A 19,449-nucleotide genomic window follows, 5' to 3' on the forward strand; every position below is an offset into this window, starting at 1 on the left:
TGTTTTCCACGTTTCCTGTTCCCTAAATTGCTTCATTCGCTAGAAGCAGATGACAATCAATACGACATGTTTTTCTCAGGTAATTCAATCATCCCTTCACTGGAATGTATTGAGTTACTTAATGTGAAATCCCCATGATTGGATTGTGTTGAGCCCAACAGTAACACGCTATTTTCAATTGGCTCCCATTTTTGCTGCTCATTTAAGAATTTGTGGTCAGCTTGAAAAAATTATTAAGGTTTCATGAGAATTTTAGTATTGCAGTAAATACAATGAGGGTAAAGTATTTAAGTACGTTGCCATATCTAATGGCAAATTAAAGTGTCTCTTTTTATGCCTATTAAAGTTGCAGATAGGCGGTAGACGTAAAAGAAAGTTTGAGCAGTTTCACTGAAGAGATGTTTAATTGCCATTATGCCTTACAAGTTTCAACTTTCACCTTTTCTTCTGGTAAGAGGAACTTTCAATAATTATACTACAGGTTAACACCTCAAATGAACTGATGGAACTCGCACGAAAACCCCCAATTTTGAAACTGTTGGGGTACGTTTGTGCCAGGTTGTCAAAACAAATAATACCGATCGAACGTAAACTTACTTTAGTATATCGTTGGGACACTCTGTAAATTGTATTCGTGCAATACTGGTTTTGTCCAAATATATTCGAACTAAAAATTTATTGGCTGGTTGTTCTTCGTCGGTTATTTGTCTAGTTAGTTTGTATTACTTTTCTTGAGATAGCAAACATTCACTTCCAACTATTGTAAAACTCTAGCGTCTGAGATTGTCTAGTTATTTCTTATGTGTTCGCTACCGATTGTGAAGGGTAAAATCATAAAGCAACTGGAAAACTTGAGCTTGTTTATTTGTATATGTTTTGTATGTACTATTTTGCAACTAGAATTTTCAAATCATGCTTTGCTGTCACCGTTCAGGCTAGTGAAAAAAAAATGATTCGAATTTGAACAAAACACATACGTAATTGATTTTGTTATCCGGTATATAAACGAATCCTCAGAGATCCAGTAGACAGTCGTTAATTTTCTACATCTTGAGCATTGAATTTTATTTGCCCATTCGTTTTCTCTTAAATCTATCAGTTCTCAGAAACCATACCATGAAAAACGAGAATCCGAAAATTAAACTTAAAATACATATTGAATCTGATAGCCGAAGTCGAGTTCAACATTTCGGGCATCGTCAATGTATAGTATATATAAGACTGCAACCAAAATAATGATTTAATTTATAATTGGAGGTGAATGTAATATCCCCATCTCTACCATTTAAACTGATTTTTTCGGTTGAACTTTTGAGTGTAATCGTACTGAAGAAGTTGTAAACATGTAACAAGGCGAAGACAATAAAATTGTTGTTCAAAATGCTATAATCAATTTTTCGAGCGTCAAAAAGGAGGTGTGTATAGATCACAATCCATTCTGTTGTAAGTTAAATCTCACCATTGTCGAGCGAAATGTGTTACTTTTAATGGAAAGTCAGTCAAACATCAATTAATTAACGAGATGGGAGACCTAAATGGATAGAAGTGATTGGCAGGACGGGAATTTTGTCACAATGAGATGGAAACTTGTGAATAACATCTGAACGAACATGGTTTAAATGGGTTGTCAACGAGCAATGTATCCGAATTTTAAATTAATTGTAAAATGTTTACACACCTATTAATTTTTGGGCTTATTCCACAACGTAATGGAACTGTACAGTTAGTAATCAACTGGACAGAATAGCAATGGGGTTTAGGAAAACAGGAAAATATCTAAATTTATTTTTAATTTATGGAAGTACCAACCCGTTTTCAGTTAAGCTGTAGGCTAAAATGTGTCTGAATTAGCTTTAGGGAACGAACTGCCTACTCAGTTTTATTTACTCGGCTATTTACTGGGATGAAAGAAAATTCTGTACTTTCAGCTTAACAAAGCTCCATCTTTTACTTAATTTATCCAGTTTTAGATTAAAACGAAATATGGTTTCGGAATATTATTCTTATTATTAAAGGAAGACGATAAGACCGTTGAAATTGAGTTGTGCGTAAGCCTGCATAATATACAAGAAGAAAAAAACGAGCATTCATCACAGCAAAAGTTCAAGATTATCATATTTATTTCCATTGCAAAGTCGCGAACATGCTTTTCAAGCAATACCATCTTAATAACGTTTTTAAGACGGTTTTGATTCAAGATATTGATAGTGGATTTTTTATTTCGACGTTATAGATGTCCAAAACCTAACATAATACATATTTTAATTAAATGGAGGACACATTTTTTAGATTTCGGTTGTTATTTCTTTGGGTGAAGTACTTAGGATAGTGTTGTTTATTGAATAAACCCATCGCGTAAATGGCCACCACGGATTAGCTGCATGTATGAGATCTTTTGTCGAAAATTTCCATCACCATTGTGCATAATAATGTGCACATAAATGTGGCCGAATTTTATTGATGCAGCGTTTAATTTCCGTCTGTAATACTACTACACAAATGCAGTAAAATCAAAGCAATACACTAATTTCTCGATTTACACGGTACCTACATTCTTGGATAAATCGTGCAAATTAAAGCCCAGTTCATACAGGGTAGACTGATGTGTATTATTAATCTGAAAACCGTGTACATCGATCTAAATAAGGCAATGAAAAGTCGACGATATGTTCATTATAATCGTGTAAAATGAGCTGAGCATCGAACAATGAAAAGGTGATTGGTTCATTGAATTTCAGTTTCAATTCATTTTATTTTTGAAAATCAAAAACGTAACCCTTAACAGTATGGCTTTTAAATAAAATATTTAATTTTAAGTGAACATTAAATAACCTTTAAAACAACTACAACTTAAAAAAGCAAAAATCAGACTTTTCTTTTCTTACGAGTTTTGTAAAGCTAGAAATAAAGTTTTTATTGGAAGTGCCTGCGTTCATCACCAACATCACTGTTCGAGTGACTAAGAGGAAATTAATTCACGTTTTTCATAGGTGCAGCTTCACTAATTGACATATTCCACTTAGTTACTAATTTTCAGGAACATTTTGTAGTATTAATTCCACGAGATCCGCAACTGCAATTTCCTCATCCTCAAATAAGGCTTTATTATCTGGAACAACCAAATCACTAAACATTTTGCCTCCAATAGAATAAGCTACCTTCTTCTAATTCTTCTTCTTATTTTAAGACAATGTCTTGTTTTTTTAAGCTTTAAGCTTTAAAAAAGTTGTGACTCCGATGTCCAGCTATCGATCCATCGTTTGGGGATCCTCTTTTAGGTCCACGGTTGGTTGGTTTCTCCTCTTTTACAATTTTGGGTAGTCGATTATCATCCATTCTGTCGACGTGGCCTCTCCATGCTCGTCTTCTTATTCTGGACCATCTTACAATGTCTGCAATGTCACATTGGGCTTTGATATCACTGCTACCAAGCTGCTGCTAAGCTACCCAAGTTGCTGCTAATGTTTATATTTGAACTTTTTCTTTAAGGTTTCTATTACTTGCGATATTACCGCATATGTATTTGAAAGACATGATCTGTTTCTTCAGATTGTCTTCATCTTGCTATTTCCGATGTTCATTTTTTAAATAATATCAATTGTTTTGGGATTCAAATTTTTCTCCTTTAATAATTTTAGGACATCGCAAAGTCTAGCCCTATCAAAGGCTTGCGTTAGGTCGATAAAGCACATAAAGGCAGTTTTGATATACTTAATGGCTTTTTCTACTGTTTGTCTTAAAATGGATATTGCCTCAAAGGTTAATTTATTTTGTCGAAACCCATGTTGTCCTTCATTTATGCCAGTCTGTATAATTTCTTCTGCTAGGATTTTCGTGAATATCTTTGAAGGGGCGCTTAACAGACTAATATAATTAGACCTCTATAATTTTGTGGGTCCATGTTTTCTCATTCTTTGAAAATTGGTATTGTGATGCTTTCGTGCCACTGTTCTGGCACCTTTGTCATATTGTATTAAATAAAATTTGCATTTCGTCCGTTAATGCATCACACCCATAGCTGAGCAGTTCATTATTAATATTATCCAGTCCTGGTGCTTTCCGATTTTTCAGTTTTAGTTAATTTTTTTTGTTTTGCTATTGTTTGGTTTTGGTCCTCTTTGTCTTGGTTGTAATCATTTTCGCGTTACAGCTGTATTATCTCGTATGTGTGTGTCATTATATAGAGTTTCAAAGTATCTCTCTCATTCTTCTATGTTATTGCTTTGATTTGTACATAGTGTACTATTTGTGCTGCAGTAATATGCTGCAAGCATTTAGATATCTTCGGTAAATGATGACTTAGAGTTGATCTTTCAATTTTTGTGTGATTGATCCTCTGGTGTTGTCTCCGTAAATTTGGTTGGTAAACGTGTGTTGGTTGTCTTCGTAAACTTAATCATAGTAAACAGTAGTCTATCACTAACATAGCAGATGTCTATTATGTTTTTCTGGTACGTCTCATGCACTCACAGACTCTGAGGTACTGAAGCCGCTCTGTCATCTTTTCGTCTTCCACTATAAATCAGTACCTATATGTATGCTCTGCCAATTGTACAATGCACATACATCTATATTATAGTTGTTGAGCTTTATTATTATTTTCTGGTCTTTATTCAATATTAATGTGACCTTCCATGTGGCTATTCGTAGGTGTCCTCGTTTCCAAAATCGTATTTTCCTTAATCTAGCCGGGTCGTTATAAGTTTTCTCCGTCTTATCGTAGACTACTCTCTTTGCTCTGTGACCCTTTTTTGTTTTTCCCCAAAGTAAGGCAGTGTTAGAATAAGCTATGATATTGGCCAAACCATTTTCAGTTGTCACAGTCAGGTTTCTTTCTATTATTACTTCAGGCCATATGACTTTCCAGCAAGTCCTTAATGTGCACTTTTTTAATTTTGGCAATGGACGAAGCGACATTTGTTACAATTAAAACAATGTATACAATTGAAAACTGTAAAAGTTTGGAAAAGTTTTCGACATTGCATGCAGAGTTAATGAATGTTTCGAATCTAATTTTCTGAAAACATCTGCGAAGTTTCTATCAATATAAATCTTTAAACGTATAAATTATGCCTTGATCTGGAGGTTGAATTAGTGAAGTTCTATTGGGAAGTAAGAAGTCTATTTGTACATTTGGATGTTGCAAGTTTATTGTATGACTTGGTGAATTGTCTAGAGCAATAGAACGTTGAACTGAAGTTTTTTTCTTGTAAATTATTTGACATAGTTGTTTATTGTGGTATGTTTAGAGTGATTTCTAGATCATGGTGAAGATGATCATCTTATTAGTGATTTAAGGACAGTAAAAGCTAAATTGTGTAATTGGCGTCGTGCAATACTAATGACTGTGTATTTCACTTTAGGTCGTATGCTCCATATCGAGCTTAAATGTAGGTATGTTCAAAAAAGTGTCCAAACTAAATTTTGGTTTGGATCAAATATAAATTTCTTTTTTTTTATATTTTTAGTGCTTGCAAAAAATAGGAGCGAGTGTGATTCACATTTTCTCTAATGTCTCAATAAACTACAAGCAAGTTAATAATTTCTTGGCATTTCCTTAAAATTCCATAATATCCAAACTTTGAAAACCGATAGGGATACCGTAATCTCATATTTCAAAGTAATGAATTTAACAAAAATTTAGGTAATTGAATGCTAATTTAGATAGAGCTTTCCTGTGGAAATTCTGATTTCCTTTTTACTTCACATGGCATTATCCTGAGACATACTTTTTTCATTTGGGACGTACATCTGAAACGCTTTTATATCATCATTTGGATGCTGCAACAGTGTGGAAGACATTTTCATTTAAAGGAAAACGATTAACGGTGTTCTCGCCTTTTTTTTTTAAATATAAGCCGCGTTCTGATCACCATCTGCGGTTTGACATCCACCACTTTAATATCGCAAATTTCGTTCCTTCCCTGCAAGTGCCAGAAATGATTGAGGTACGTCTTCCAGTCAGTTCCTGAGAAGAGAAGTAAAATAGCTTTCAAACTAGCTCATCAGGCATACCGTTTTCCAGTAGTAAACGACTTTTGTATTTTAAAGATTTGTTCCATTTTCTTGCTTGCATGCTTTGTTTTGGCCAAGATATATATTTCGCCGTTGATGAACGCTGAATAGTTCAGCATACTTGCCAAATACATATCCACAGTTTCGCTTTTGAATTGGTAATTTCGCTCGCTTCATCAGGTTGTATATTGTCCCCAGATGTAAGCTTCCGACATTTTTGTGTTGTCCGAGACGCGTTTTCGGATGTTTTTAGATGTTTCGCTCAAATAAAGTATTTGAAAGCCATTCAATTTGTTAAATTGGCACGAAGGAAACAAGGGAATTACTTCGTGAAATAAGTTAGTTTGGTGAGAAATGGGTAAACATAACTGCAATGTTGCATATAAGACCATTAAAAGTATACATTTTTTTATTTAAATTGAAAAACGTACATTCAATTATACATATATTAGTGCTGAAAATATATTGCAGCTTGGAGAATAAATTTCAAAAGTTACAAAGAGTATACACATAGGCATGGCATGACTATGTGTATACTTTAAATAAAAATGACATGGAATACTTTTATACATACTACTATATATACTAATACTACATTTATTCTGGTTTTGAGAATTATTAATTCTGTTTTGACTCCTAATACGACCTAAAATACCTTGTAATCTGTTAAGGCCGATCTTTATTGTCTAATCGAGTTTCGGATCTCTGTTTGGCATTGCCAACAACCTTTCAACAGAAGTGCCGCATTCATTTCGAAAACACTCTAGTTTTGCGAATATGGTTAACTTTATTTCTAATTATTTCAACTCTTGATTAATAGGCTGTGCAAAATTTAATTGTAAAAACATTTTGACTTTGTTATCACTAGGCAACGTGAAAAATGTCTTATTATTAGCAAATCCAATCGATCAAACTTGTAGTTTGAACTCTTATCATCTCATGTACGAGTGATAGCAACGTTTGGCAATTTGATGGCAATGTGGCACAAAATCTCGTTGAGACCAAATAACGTTTTTACTACTTTCACGGTATTTTTATGTTTGGTAATTTAGTTGCCAAGTGCATTTTTGCATATGATTTCTAGTTCAGAAACTAATCTAGCACATCCAATAAAACTGCAATCAGATAAAAACCCCATAAAGCAAATAAACATGCACAATAAGAAATTTCAGTACTTACAAAATTAAATTAAAGTTGCACTATAATTATTGGCTTAGTTCTTTTCCTTAATATATTTTAGAGCACACGTATTACGCGTCGCGTTTAGCATTTTACTGGCATGAGTTTATTCAGTTAAAGTGCTCGTCATATTTCAAATTTTCAATACCAAATCACGTGTTTTGAAATTAAATTTACCGGGAGACTCCAGCGGCAAACATAAAGCTTTTGTCATCTTCGTTCTGATTTCTTGTCATGTATCAGAGCATGATGATTTATCGAAATAATTTCCATGTACTTGGCTATGGAAAATACTATGCGCAAAGTTGGAAACATGCATTATCTTAGTTTTCGAACGGTTGATTGCTCAAATTCCCTTGGAAATATTCGGAAAATATTTGGTAACTGATGTTATTCAAATCAATCAAACCTATTAGTTTAGACAGCAGCCATTAAAATGGATGATACGTTTAAAAACCTGTACCGTTTTTGTGATTCTTGACGTCAATCTACTTAAAATATTCCGTATTTGGGTTAGATAATTTTGATATTATCTAATGTAAAAAATGCATTGAACTCTCATTTAGGTTTACTAACAAATAGAAGCACAAAATCTTAACCTCGCGAAACCTTCATCTTTAATGTGTTTCTCCAGGAACTTTACCAAACAGACAGCAAAAACTGAAATCAATTTTGAAATTTAAAAAAATTGAAGTTGTTATGTCAGTGTAAGAAAACAATAACAAATGTTTTAAATTTTGCATTTGACAAAACATTTGTCTTGAAAATTAAATTTAAGATTTTAAAAAACGTAGTGGTATTTGGCGGATTATTGTGGTGGTTTTTCCAAGTGAAATTTGTAAAAGGGAGCTAAAATTGGGGCTTATTGGCTAATAACAAAAAAATGTTATTTCAAATAATGATAAACTCGACCTGTTTTGAAGCTAAGAGATACATTTTTGTGGTACAGCTGATAGGAGACTTGGTGTTGTTATAATTCTTAATCTTAAAATGTCTTAAAAACGATTGTCAATAAAAATGTTCGGTTATATTAAGAGTTACCATTTTTTGCTTGGAATTTAATGAAGTTGTACCATTTGATTAAGGCCGAAAACCGCAAATGAAAAATATTTATTGTATTCTAATCCTCTATGTGAAAAGATTGCTTATGGTCGCCGACATAATAAATTAAAATCAAAATGCAGGGTTGTAAAATGGTATCGACCTTTTTTATACTTATATATAGCGGACATAAAAAAAAAGATAATATGAAATATAGAGAGATAGACAAACAGATAATTCATTAATAAAACAAAAGAAAAATGCGAAGAAATAGAGAAGTTCCAGAGAAAGCATGACTGTTTTAACACCCATAAAAAGATAAAAGAGATTACTTATAGGCTGACTGAGATGCTAATAGGAAAAGAAAATCAGGAATATTCAAGGATGTGAACGGAAGGTTAATTTTGGATATAAATCAAAACTAAGGAGTTGGACTGAATATATCAACTAGTTGTTTTTAGATGATAGAGCAGGACAAGCGGAAATTGAAGAAGAAAATCACGAAGTTTGAAATATAGTAAAAGCAGAATTGAAAAGGGCGTTAAGAAAACACCAAAAATGAGAGGCCAAAAAGGAGTAAGTCCAGATCAAATCCCAGTCGAACGATTTAAATATATGAACGACGATACCTTGGATGTACTACTGGACTTATTTGACGTAGTGTACAAAACAGGGTATATACCAACGCAATGGTTACTGTCCATTTTCTACGCTATTCTAAAAACTACAAACGCGAAAGACTTCTGTGAATACAGAACAATATCATTAATAAGTCGTATGCTTAAAGTATTTTTGAAAGTAATTCATGGACTTTTCAGTAAAAAACTAGAGGCTGGAGTCAATTTGGGTTTAGGAACTGACTAGGCACGACAGAAGCACTGTTTGCACTAAAGGTGTTAGCACAGAGGTGTCAACGCATAAATATCGATATTCTTCACATTTGTATGGGGGCTGGGTATGCAATTGTATATGCGAACGCTGATGGTATTACATTGCACTTTCGCACGAATTTATGGTTATTACTAATTGTTCATATTGAATTTCTAATTCGAATGAGTATCTGTTTTTAATAAAAAATAAATTTTTATAATGCATACGGTTTCACAACAGCTTTAATGATGACGAAACAGTATGAAGGATATGGACGACGGATATTTTAGAACATTTGAGGTTTTGCCGTTAATATCCTAAGTAAGTGTAGTACACTCGTCTGAATTTGGGGATTAGCTTTCATGCTTTAATCAGAATGAAATCCACTAGTGAACCAAGGAAAAACAAGCCGAATAAATCTAGTATGGTTCTGGACAAGAAACTTTCATTGTCTTGCTTAACTCACGTATCTACTTCAAATTATGCTAATTTCAACCTTTTAAACTTTTTGGTCCAAGTGAAGTCCATGTTTTTATTCATTTACCAATTTAGCACACTACTGCATGTAATTTAAAAATCTTACGATAAGCAAACAATATGTTCATCTACACCCTGAATTTAAGATTAGTGGAGCCACATTAATAATTCGAGTAAAAACCCTGCTTTTCTAGAGCATTTTAAAATGTGTCTTTTCGCCCCCGTTTCAATTTCTCGTGTTAGTGCCAGGAAAACTCGAACTTGCATTGTGAAATAAATTTTTCATGTGTTCGATTGCAAGGCGGATCTACATTTTGGCTACCAGTTTATAAGGCTTTCGAAATCGATTTGCTCAAATATACGATTTTAAGTTTTTCACGGCGTTTATTTACGGCAATTTATTTTCTTCTTCTTCTTCTTCTTTTTATATAAAATATAAATAATAAAGTTATTTCATAATAAATTAACCATATACAGGGTGATACCTTATAGACACAGAGCGGGGACGTGTAGAGGACCTCAAAACAAGTCGAGTTTCCATTTAAGTTTTTATCTGTCTTTGTTTTCGAGTTATTTGCACAAATAATTTTATAAATTTCAGTTTTATAGACAGTTCTCTAGAAATAATGAGAATTTCACACGTTTCAAAAGACATTTGGATCAAAATGTACAAAATTGATTTAATTTCTGGAACTTTATGTCTCAACAGTGTACGAGATGTGAATATTTCGAGTTTGTTACATCCTATATGTATATAAATTTAACATAACAACGCGATTGAAATTCCTATTGTGAATTTGGCTGGGAAGGTATTTAAGTCAATTTACAAAACCACCGAAATTGTTAGCCTTTGGGTTTTGAACTCATTCATTATTATTATTATTATTATTGAACGATTTATAATTTAGTAAATTTGTTGCTAAATGTTATGCGTAAGAGCATACCCATATTTGACCTTTTCTGAATGAAAACAGTGTAAAGTTTGCAGTTCCGTTAATCGCCATTAAACGAAAATGGATTTGGTAGTGCCTCAGATTAAGTAGTACCTACGTGTAATTTTTTGATTGATTTTTTACTTATAAATCAGGCAGCTAATTTGGGCAATGCAGATTCTATTTTATGCAGTATACATATTTGCATACTTACCTATGTATTACCTTATAGACTCGATCGACCGTTCTGCCCGTGAATGTATGTACAAATACATGAGACTTTAAGCAAAAAAATTATCTATCTCTTCTGAAGGGATGCGTTTAAGAAAGAAATTCTGAGAACGTCCCGAATAAAGGTTCCAACCGTCGCAGTGGACAAATTTACATACTAATGGTTTGTATTCTATAATTTTTTGCATTAATACAATTCATTGTGTATATTTTCCTGACTGTATTTCAACTTAATTCAAAAGAAATTCCTGGGTTCCAGTCAATTCCATTGTTTACCATTTAAAATATTACAAAAACGTTTCGGTGTTTTTCTCCACCATCATCAGTTTGTATGTATGGTTGTTTCTACCTTCACATTTGGCAAGCCATTCTAATTTGTAATATTTTAAATGGTAAACAATTAAATTGACTGGAACCCAGGAATTTCTTTTGAATTAAATTAATACAATTATCATCTGGATGGTCATTTGTTCCAAAGACATTAGATAATGTTCTAATGTTAATAGTTCCATTGTTGTGGGGTTGTTCTTTCATCTAAGTATTTTTTAATTAGTTTGGTGATTGCTTTGAAGTGATCTGTTTTTCATTTATTTCAATGACTTTAGGGTTTCTTCTTCTGTTATCCTCTCCGAACTGAATCAAATATTTACCTAATATTTAGCTGTAGTATCAATGTTACTTAATACTGCGTCAAACGGTTTAAAATTGCATCCAACAAATTGACTCAAATTTTTCAGTTACTGTGCTAATAATGAACAAGTCCATTTGAACAGAGGACAATTGGAAATGTTGCGTTCTAAATATAATTAATAATAAACAATTTACTATGTATGTACCAAGTATGTTCTGAATGGATGTGTAAGGATTTATTTTCTGTTCGTATGTTTCCCATTATTGCGTTTGCTCATTCTTCATTAGGTATTTTGAGCCATCTGTTTTTCACTCTAGTGGAAACTCAATATGAAATGATGTAATTTTATAGATAGTAATGCCGTATACAGCAATTTATAATGGCGCAAAATCAATATGTAGGGCTTGCATATGCAATTAATATATTCAGGTCAAGCTTTCCTAGCTTCCATTAATATTTGCGTCCCGAAATTCGATTAATCGTAGATATTTAATTACAATAAATTTTCGATTCAAATTAATGATCCGTGCTTTTCCTTTTCGCTTATGCAGCCATCAGTTAAAGACAATAACAAAATCCCAGCTAAAGGCCGATTTTTTTAATTCGAAATATGGAGTAAAATGTTACTGCATACTTAAATGGAATTTGGAGATATTCATGATTCAAGTATTTTCTTTTATTTGCGGCTTAATTGTTAAACGGATGTAAATAATTTGAGAGAAGGTAACGTTTTGATAAGGAATAGGAACTTCTCGCTTCTTTTATTGACAGTAGTTTCTACTGCAGCTCTGGAGGAACTCCGATAAATAAAACCAGTGAATTTAACTTGAAATTATTGGAACAGGAAATATATGAATCCACGGTTTAGTGCGATCCGCTGTTGAGATCTAGCATAGAATTATTGATTCAACCGTTAGCAGAGTATTGAAACATTTATTTTTATGGAATTTTTTTTTTATTTTGTAAAATATACTAACAAATTGTAAGTTTTTTAAACGATTTTCAAGTTCAATCGAGTCAACGGTACGTGTTCAAAATATAAGCTAATTTCTCTGGTTTTAATAGATGAAATAGAAACATTTTTGCCTTACGCTTTTATAATTTAAATCCTCATAATGTATTGTATAATTTATATAATGTTCATACCATTTATAATATATAATTGTTAAGCAGCAAAATTACAATTATTCGGACTTAAATTGACCAATTATTTCGGCCATTGTACTGCAGACTGGAACAATTTTGCTTCTTCTCTTCATTGCTTAATTGTAATTATATAAAGGAAACGTTATCCCGTATTTCAGATCTTTCAGAATTGCAGAATTGCATTTAAAGTGCGAACAATGAGGGAAAATAATAAAGCAAATTATAGTTCGACTAACTTGTCAGCGTACGTATTCATGTACTAAGAATTTATTATTCGGGGTAGAAATGCAAAAGCGAAGCTAACAGACTATTTAATTCCGGAAGTTGCATAAATTATGTAAATATAGTATGTCTCAGTCTTCTCTCTTACCTGTTAAGACTGTTTGCGAATAACTGGATAATACATGATAATTACTAGTTAACATTTCACTACTTTTTAATACCTGTAAGGTACGATCTTTTCTACATTAAAGCTTTTCGATATAAAGTCGATTGGTGCTAACTTGAAAACTTGATTGCATTATTGAAATATACTTTGATCGCGCACATTTGTGTAGCCCCATATTTCGTTTTGTTTATTTCTAACACGTTATTGATAAAAGAAAATTAAAATAAACTTGTTAAGTTATCTCCTTGTATACATATACAAAATTTTGCATGCACTAGTTTAATGTTTACTTGTTTTAATTGATTACTTATTAAAACAGTTTTAATTGATTAATGGTTTCCAAGGGACATGGAACATGTGGACATGTGGTTTGTATTTTTTATTTTGAAAATGAAGCGTGATGCAAAAAAGTTGAAAGAGAAAAACGTTGTAGTAGAAGTTTCTTAATCCAAAATAAATACAACTTTTGCAAATAAGTCAGAAGCGCAATAATTTGCAGAAAATCACGTTCTAAACATTGGCTTCGATATATGGCTATATAAATATAGGTATAAACATGTAATTTTTTAGAGTTGCAACCAATTTTAATACTTATTAATTGTAATTAAAGCTCATATTTTTGCCAAGACGAATGTACCTGAATAAACCTGCGACTGTTTAATGTAAATGTGCAAATACTATAAATGATAAAAATGCGTTTAATAAACACAACATTTCTTAATTAAATACAAGTTGAATTCGCTGATATTCTCATTACATACATGAGCGGTTTGCAGAACAAACTTTTATATTAATTTTAGGGTTTTGAAAACCGTAGAGGTAAATACACCAAATATTATTTTTTGAAGCAAAGGTGTAAAAACACGAATGGTTTATTTTATTCACATAAAACCTATAAATCGTTGAATTTACCTATAAAGCACAAAACCTACCGAAAATATTATGTGAGTCCATTCATTTTACATCTATAACAAATGCTATAAAATAAATTCTTTATTCCTTGTGCCACGTTATGGGTTTCGAGAAATATCCCATAAAAGCATAAAATATTTCAATGATGTGAAAATAAATTAGGTGATTTAATTTGAATATCAATACATAAAATCGGGCTTTATTGAAAAGAAAGCTTAATAATTCAATTTAAAAATATTGAGCAAGAAATGCTGCATTGGAAAGACGTTTGGCTGCCTGATTGCAAATAGAGCAATTTTGTGAATTCATTTAGTTGGCTTTAAAATTACGTTCCAAAGGCAATCACCAACACCATTTCACTATTTAACTCATATTTTCAAGATGCATTCAGTTAAAGCTCGAAATGAAAATGATGACAATATAAATAAATTATAGTAAATGTGGAAAAATACAATATCGAGTTTGTTTTGAAACTAGTTACACAACTTATAACTATACTTTGTTTTATTTTCATGTTAATTTTTATTTAGATTAAACACTCAGCAACATAGCAAACCTGCAAGAAAGGATTAAATGGGTCACTAAAATCTGAAATTGAAATTAAATTATATTCTTACACATCATTGTGATTTTTTTCAACAATCAAACATACTAAAAACTAAATTTTGATTGGTTCCATGGATTACTGTCCTCAGCAGATTTGAAATGAAAAAGATGTTGGGAGTGGTTTGAGCTCCTTCTGAAAAGCTATATTTTTTATCTGGTAAAATTCAAGTAAATGCATAAAAATACTGAAAATTTCCGTGTATGGGAAATTTGAAGGAAACTGATCTATTTGCCCACTAACCAATTTATTCCTGTTACAGAGGTTACCCTTTTTGTATTGCCTTTCAGCGAACATATTTTTGCTATTTTGTATCTAATCCGCCTTAAAATGGCCCCTATACTACTTATTTCTTATTTCAGACGCAAGAGAAAAGGCTTAAAGCAGAATATTTACCTCTTAATCTAACTAAGTTACAATTATAACTCGAAGGGAGAATATGAATGTCGAATTCTGGGAAAGTTAACTTAACCCCTATTTCCGACGACGTGTATGCACATAAGGAAGAGTTTCCTGCTACTAATAGCTTCTCAAAGAAACACATTTCAAGCTTCTTACAACTTACTAGGCGACTTGAGAAGTCGTGAAACTCGTCTTTGAGAAATGCGAGAACTAGCGTTTTATCTGTGTTAGCTCTAACAAAGTAGTTATTTCCTATACGCAAATTATCAACTGATGGTGGTAGAATTATTTAAAAGTTTTGTACATGTACATTTTACGGTTTCTGACATTTTATATCATGCCTTCAGCACTCAATTTAATTATTTCAAGTCAGCTTTCGTGAATTGGTTGACCCAATGCGCTTTTAAACAAATAAACGATTTAAGGTTCTCGGAAAGGGCCAACCAAATTTATGAACAGCGCGTGCTTTATTCAGTTCATTTAATTTCCTGATCGGTTTTCCAAAGCAGTAATGAGATTGTTGTTTTTCCTTTTGAATAAAAGAACGTTTTATTCTTTCACCAAACATACATGTTTGGACGCTTTAAGAAATGGTTATAAAGTTATCGATTTCATATTATCTGAAACTGCACCAACACTTTTCCAAATCAAATTTCAACTAACCGTTATTGCCGTCACTGCGAAACAATCTCAGAGAACATTCATTAACTCCAGTAACTAAATCATCTGACATTTTATTCTATAAACGAGTTGTTTTCGTTTCCGTGCGTCTAAAAACTTCCGTTTCCGTCTGCGATTTGACGCAAAGATTAAGGAAGTTTGCAATTATTTTATCCAAAGGTCGCAACTCTTTTACGATATCATGATAAACGACAGCAAATGTCTTTTCGTAGATTTATTCGTGTTTGTTTAAATTTAATTTCTTACTTTACTAGATAATCTGTGATTTGCAAAATTAAGGAGAAAACATACTAATTAGATCATATTCAGACACAGCACTGAAGTAATTAAATATAAGTTAGAAAAGTGTACAAAATGATGTAGTTGAAACATTAGTTTGAAGGGAACTTTTTGTATGTATGGTTGTAAAAAAAGTACTCATGATTAAACAAAATATAAACGTTTAAATCGCTAAGTTTAAAACTAAAAGATCGTGACGGAAAACAAAATGAAAAATATAACATAAATATGTCAGTTATTTTGGAGGTGTTCTAAAATATATTAAAACGAATTTTAAGGTGTTTTTGTATAACTAGATACTTATTTTGTTGTACGTATTTCCGTAAGTGGACAGCGAATTTGCAAAGCGAATGGAACAATTTGCTTTCCTGGTGACTGCTTGAAAGGAAAAATTTAAATTGTGTTTTAAATGCAGAAACACAAAATTTTTAAATTTTCTATTGCTACTTATTGAAACGATTCTGTCGCATAATTCCGATTAAAAATCGATGATTGCCATTGTCAGCGAACTAAACTTACCATTTGTAAAATCCATTAACTATTAAAGCTCTTTGTTAATTTTCTAGTTTAGACCATCCTCGCGTTTGTGGTTAAAAGTGTGGTATATATAATAGCTAATTCCTTACTAACAATTATTTCTGAGGTGTTTTTTCTGTGCAGTTTTCAACCGCTTTTTGCTCATTAACGTCAATATTTCCACTGTTCTGATACTGCACGGGAAAAAAAAATACTTTATAACAAGCTGCAAAAAATTGCCGAATTTTTCATTTTGGTGGACATGCTGCTTCTATCTAATATCTACTTCTAACTAACGTAGAATCAATAACAAACCAAAACTTAATTAAAAAGGAACTAATTCAAGAACCTACAAACTGTCCCTGAGAAATAATAAAGTACAAATAAAGAAAATGATGAGCTGTTTTCCTTTCTGCAGTGGACGACATAACTGTTCGTTTTTTATTTTTCTAGTTAATGAAAATATTCAGAGAAATCGCAATATAACCGTTAGCAGCTTTTAAAGACCAATGTCTGAAATTATGTTGTTAGATGTGAATTCTACTCGATATACCACCCTTATGTAACGGGACATACTACTGTAAGTTTCACGTTTTTTATTAACGGCAAAACAGTTTATCAATCAACATGGTTTTTTTGCGAACGTTGATAAGCGTCAAAGAAGTTCATTTCAAGAGTTTTCGGGAATATTTAAATTTTCAAGACACATACCGAACTTTTTAAAACAGGTATGAAATTGACATGGAATTACTATTTAGGAAACGGACGGGATTCTACCAACCGAAATATTGTGGGAAAAATAATTTTTTTAACATCAACGAACAAGTTATTCAATCTACGCACTTAACAATGATCTACACAGTTACATAATGTTATCATTGTTCAGTTCACTTCATCGAAAAATTGGAAGTTTAATTATCATTGTCATTTAACTCATTAAGTTTCGTAGCATTAAAATATTCGAAAGAAATTAAGATTAATCTAAAAGTCACCCAGAAAGAAAGGCAAGAGCTTTAAAATACGTTTCAAGAACGTATTCATTCGGTAAAATGCATTTATGCAAAGCTATATTTTCATGTTAATCCGTCACTTTGAAAACCAGAACGTGTCGTCACATATTTCGCATAAGTATTAGCGTTCTAATTTCGACACAGTTCCACATATGAATAACCCTAAATACAACTTGAAACTCCATTAAAATGTACATAATTTTAAGTGATAGCACGTCGTTTTGTTTACATGCTATACATGTTAAAATGCGGCGGTATTTCAAAACTGATTGACTTTCGTCTGGTTACATAGTCATTACGCTATGGGAATGTTCAGTTAATATTTGCATTTTATCTGTTTCGATTTAATTTTTTCTGATTGCATGTCAGTGTCCCTGGCTAAATATTTTAAGAGTCCATGTGATGAGGTAGTGAAGGTTTCAAAGATTTAGTTTCAATTAATAACTGCTTTTCGCGCAGATCTCAAAATATTTCTGACTTTTAGGCTATTTGCTCAAAGTTGATTTTTCGAACATATTGGTCAGAGTTATAAACACTTTTCCTCTATTATTTTTAACTATTTTTAATAGTTGAATGATTCGCACTGGCAGTGTTCGCATTTATCAGTGGAATAATCTAAGGACGAACAAATTATCCTTGTGACATAACAACAAACGATAAAAGTGGCTATTTCTTCAAGGGTAATTTTTAATTTTTATCCGTTCTAAGCTTCAATAAAACGGCAACGACAAAAACATCAACAGTTAATGCTTTTGAAAACATAATAACAATAAATCAATATTTAAATCTACAATGTTTCCTAAATCTAATTCACAAAAAAACTTACCTTTTAACTTAAACTAAGAATGGGAATGAAACTGAAAAAAATTCTATTGTTAGTCCTTTTCAAACTAAATTGTACTAAAAACAAAAACTGTCCAAAATAGTGTACAAGTGTCTACGATACACTGACGATACAAAAGAACGGTATTGGCACTAGTTACATACAATTGTTGTATGTAACAACAACCTTGACAACCTTGACGGTGAAATGTTGGCCCCTAAAGACGAATTAAGTTTAAAAAAACTTACAGTTTTTGAAGCAAAGGAAGCAAAGCAGCCTGCTGTTTGTCAGCACCCAGATACATTTGTTTGTACGACCTTTTTTAACTCGGTCCTGAAGAACTAGACCTGTTGAGCGTCCAACGTTGCTAACGTCTTGTACTTCACCAATTTTTAGTAAAAACGACCTTTAGGATGTCCCAGTTGTTGTATGTCTAAAGAGTTGTGGTTCCAATAACTAAAAGTACTGCTGCCCTTTGTTTCACAATAAACCCGTAATTCACTACAGGGGCCCATGTGAAATTAGACACCGGGTAAACTAAAAAATGAAAGGGTGCACGCAAGTGCCTGTGGGAGCGATGCGTCGCTTATGATTTTCAGGTGCGGACTGCCCATTAAAATTTCATCCCTTGTCCGCCTGTTCGGACACATATCAAAATCTTTCCATGAAAAGATCGACGATCCAGACGGTTTTTTTGGATTGTATATTCTGTTTGTGCGATTGTTTGATTTTCGGTTAGTGGACTGTAAACACTTTTTAATTTAAATCGATATATTTAATGACTCAAACTAAGATTTAATACGTATTTTGAATGGTGGTCGGTTGTCGGCACGACGACATGTGTTCGACTATATATAATGTTCGACTTCTAGCTTTCGACTCTTTTTGGTTCTTTTTAATTTATCGCTCAAGGGTATGCACACTTCGCTAGTACCTGTGGTGCACAATAGAGGGTCGATCACTGTGGTTCAATCGTTCAAACGGAACATTTTCAAAGGGGATATTCGGGATGTGTGTAATATACGGTTTAAAAAAATGTTCACGATCTTTCGTATTAATGATTAACAATAAATACAGTAGAATTGTGAGCTGTTTCATGAAAGGCTTTTTGCTATGTTATACTTTTGTATAAAAGCACTTCACATTTTCTAAAGATAGGAAACGTTCAAACTCGTTCGTTTCCAATTCACTTTCACACTTTGAAGTGATAACTTCTTATGGGACAGTGTAAACCCAATGGAATGCGTTACGGGGCCGTTATGTCTGGCCGACCTCACCCTGCGGTCTCTTGCTAAGGCAGTTTTTTTTTTTT

The 19,449-nt window shown here is 32.4% G+C and overlaps 1 protein-coding gene across 1 annotated transcript in view; it reads left to right on the plus strand.

The window, feature by feature from the left end:
* LOC109533899 (disks large 1 tumor suppressor protein) overlaps window positions 1-19,449 on the plus strand; it is a 476,297-nt gene that overhangs the window by 122,415 nt on the left and 334,433 nt on the right. The gene's annotated exons all lie outside the window — the stretch shown is intronic.

The sequence above is a fragment of the Dendroctonus ponderosae genome, unplaced genomic scaffold (assembly GCF_020466585.1).
Source record: "Dendroctonus ponderosae isolate FM_Combo_2020 unplaced genomic scaffold, Dpon_F_20191213v2 Dpon_F_20191213_1, whole genome shotgun sequence".
Taxonomy (NCBI): domain Eukaryota; kingdom Metazoa; phylum Arthropoda; class Insecta; order Coleoptera; family Curculionidae; genus Dendroctonus; species Dendroctonus ponderosae.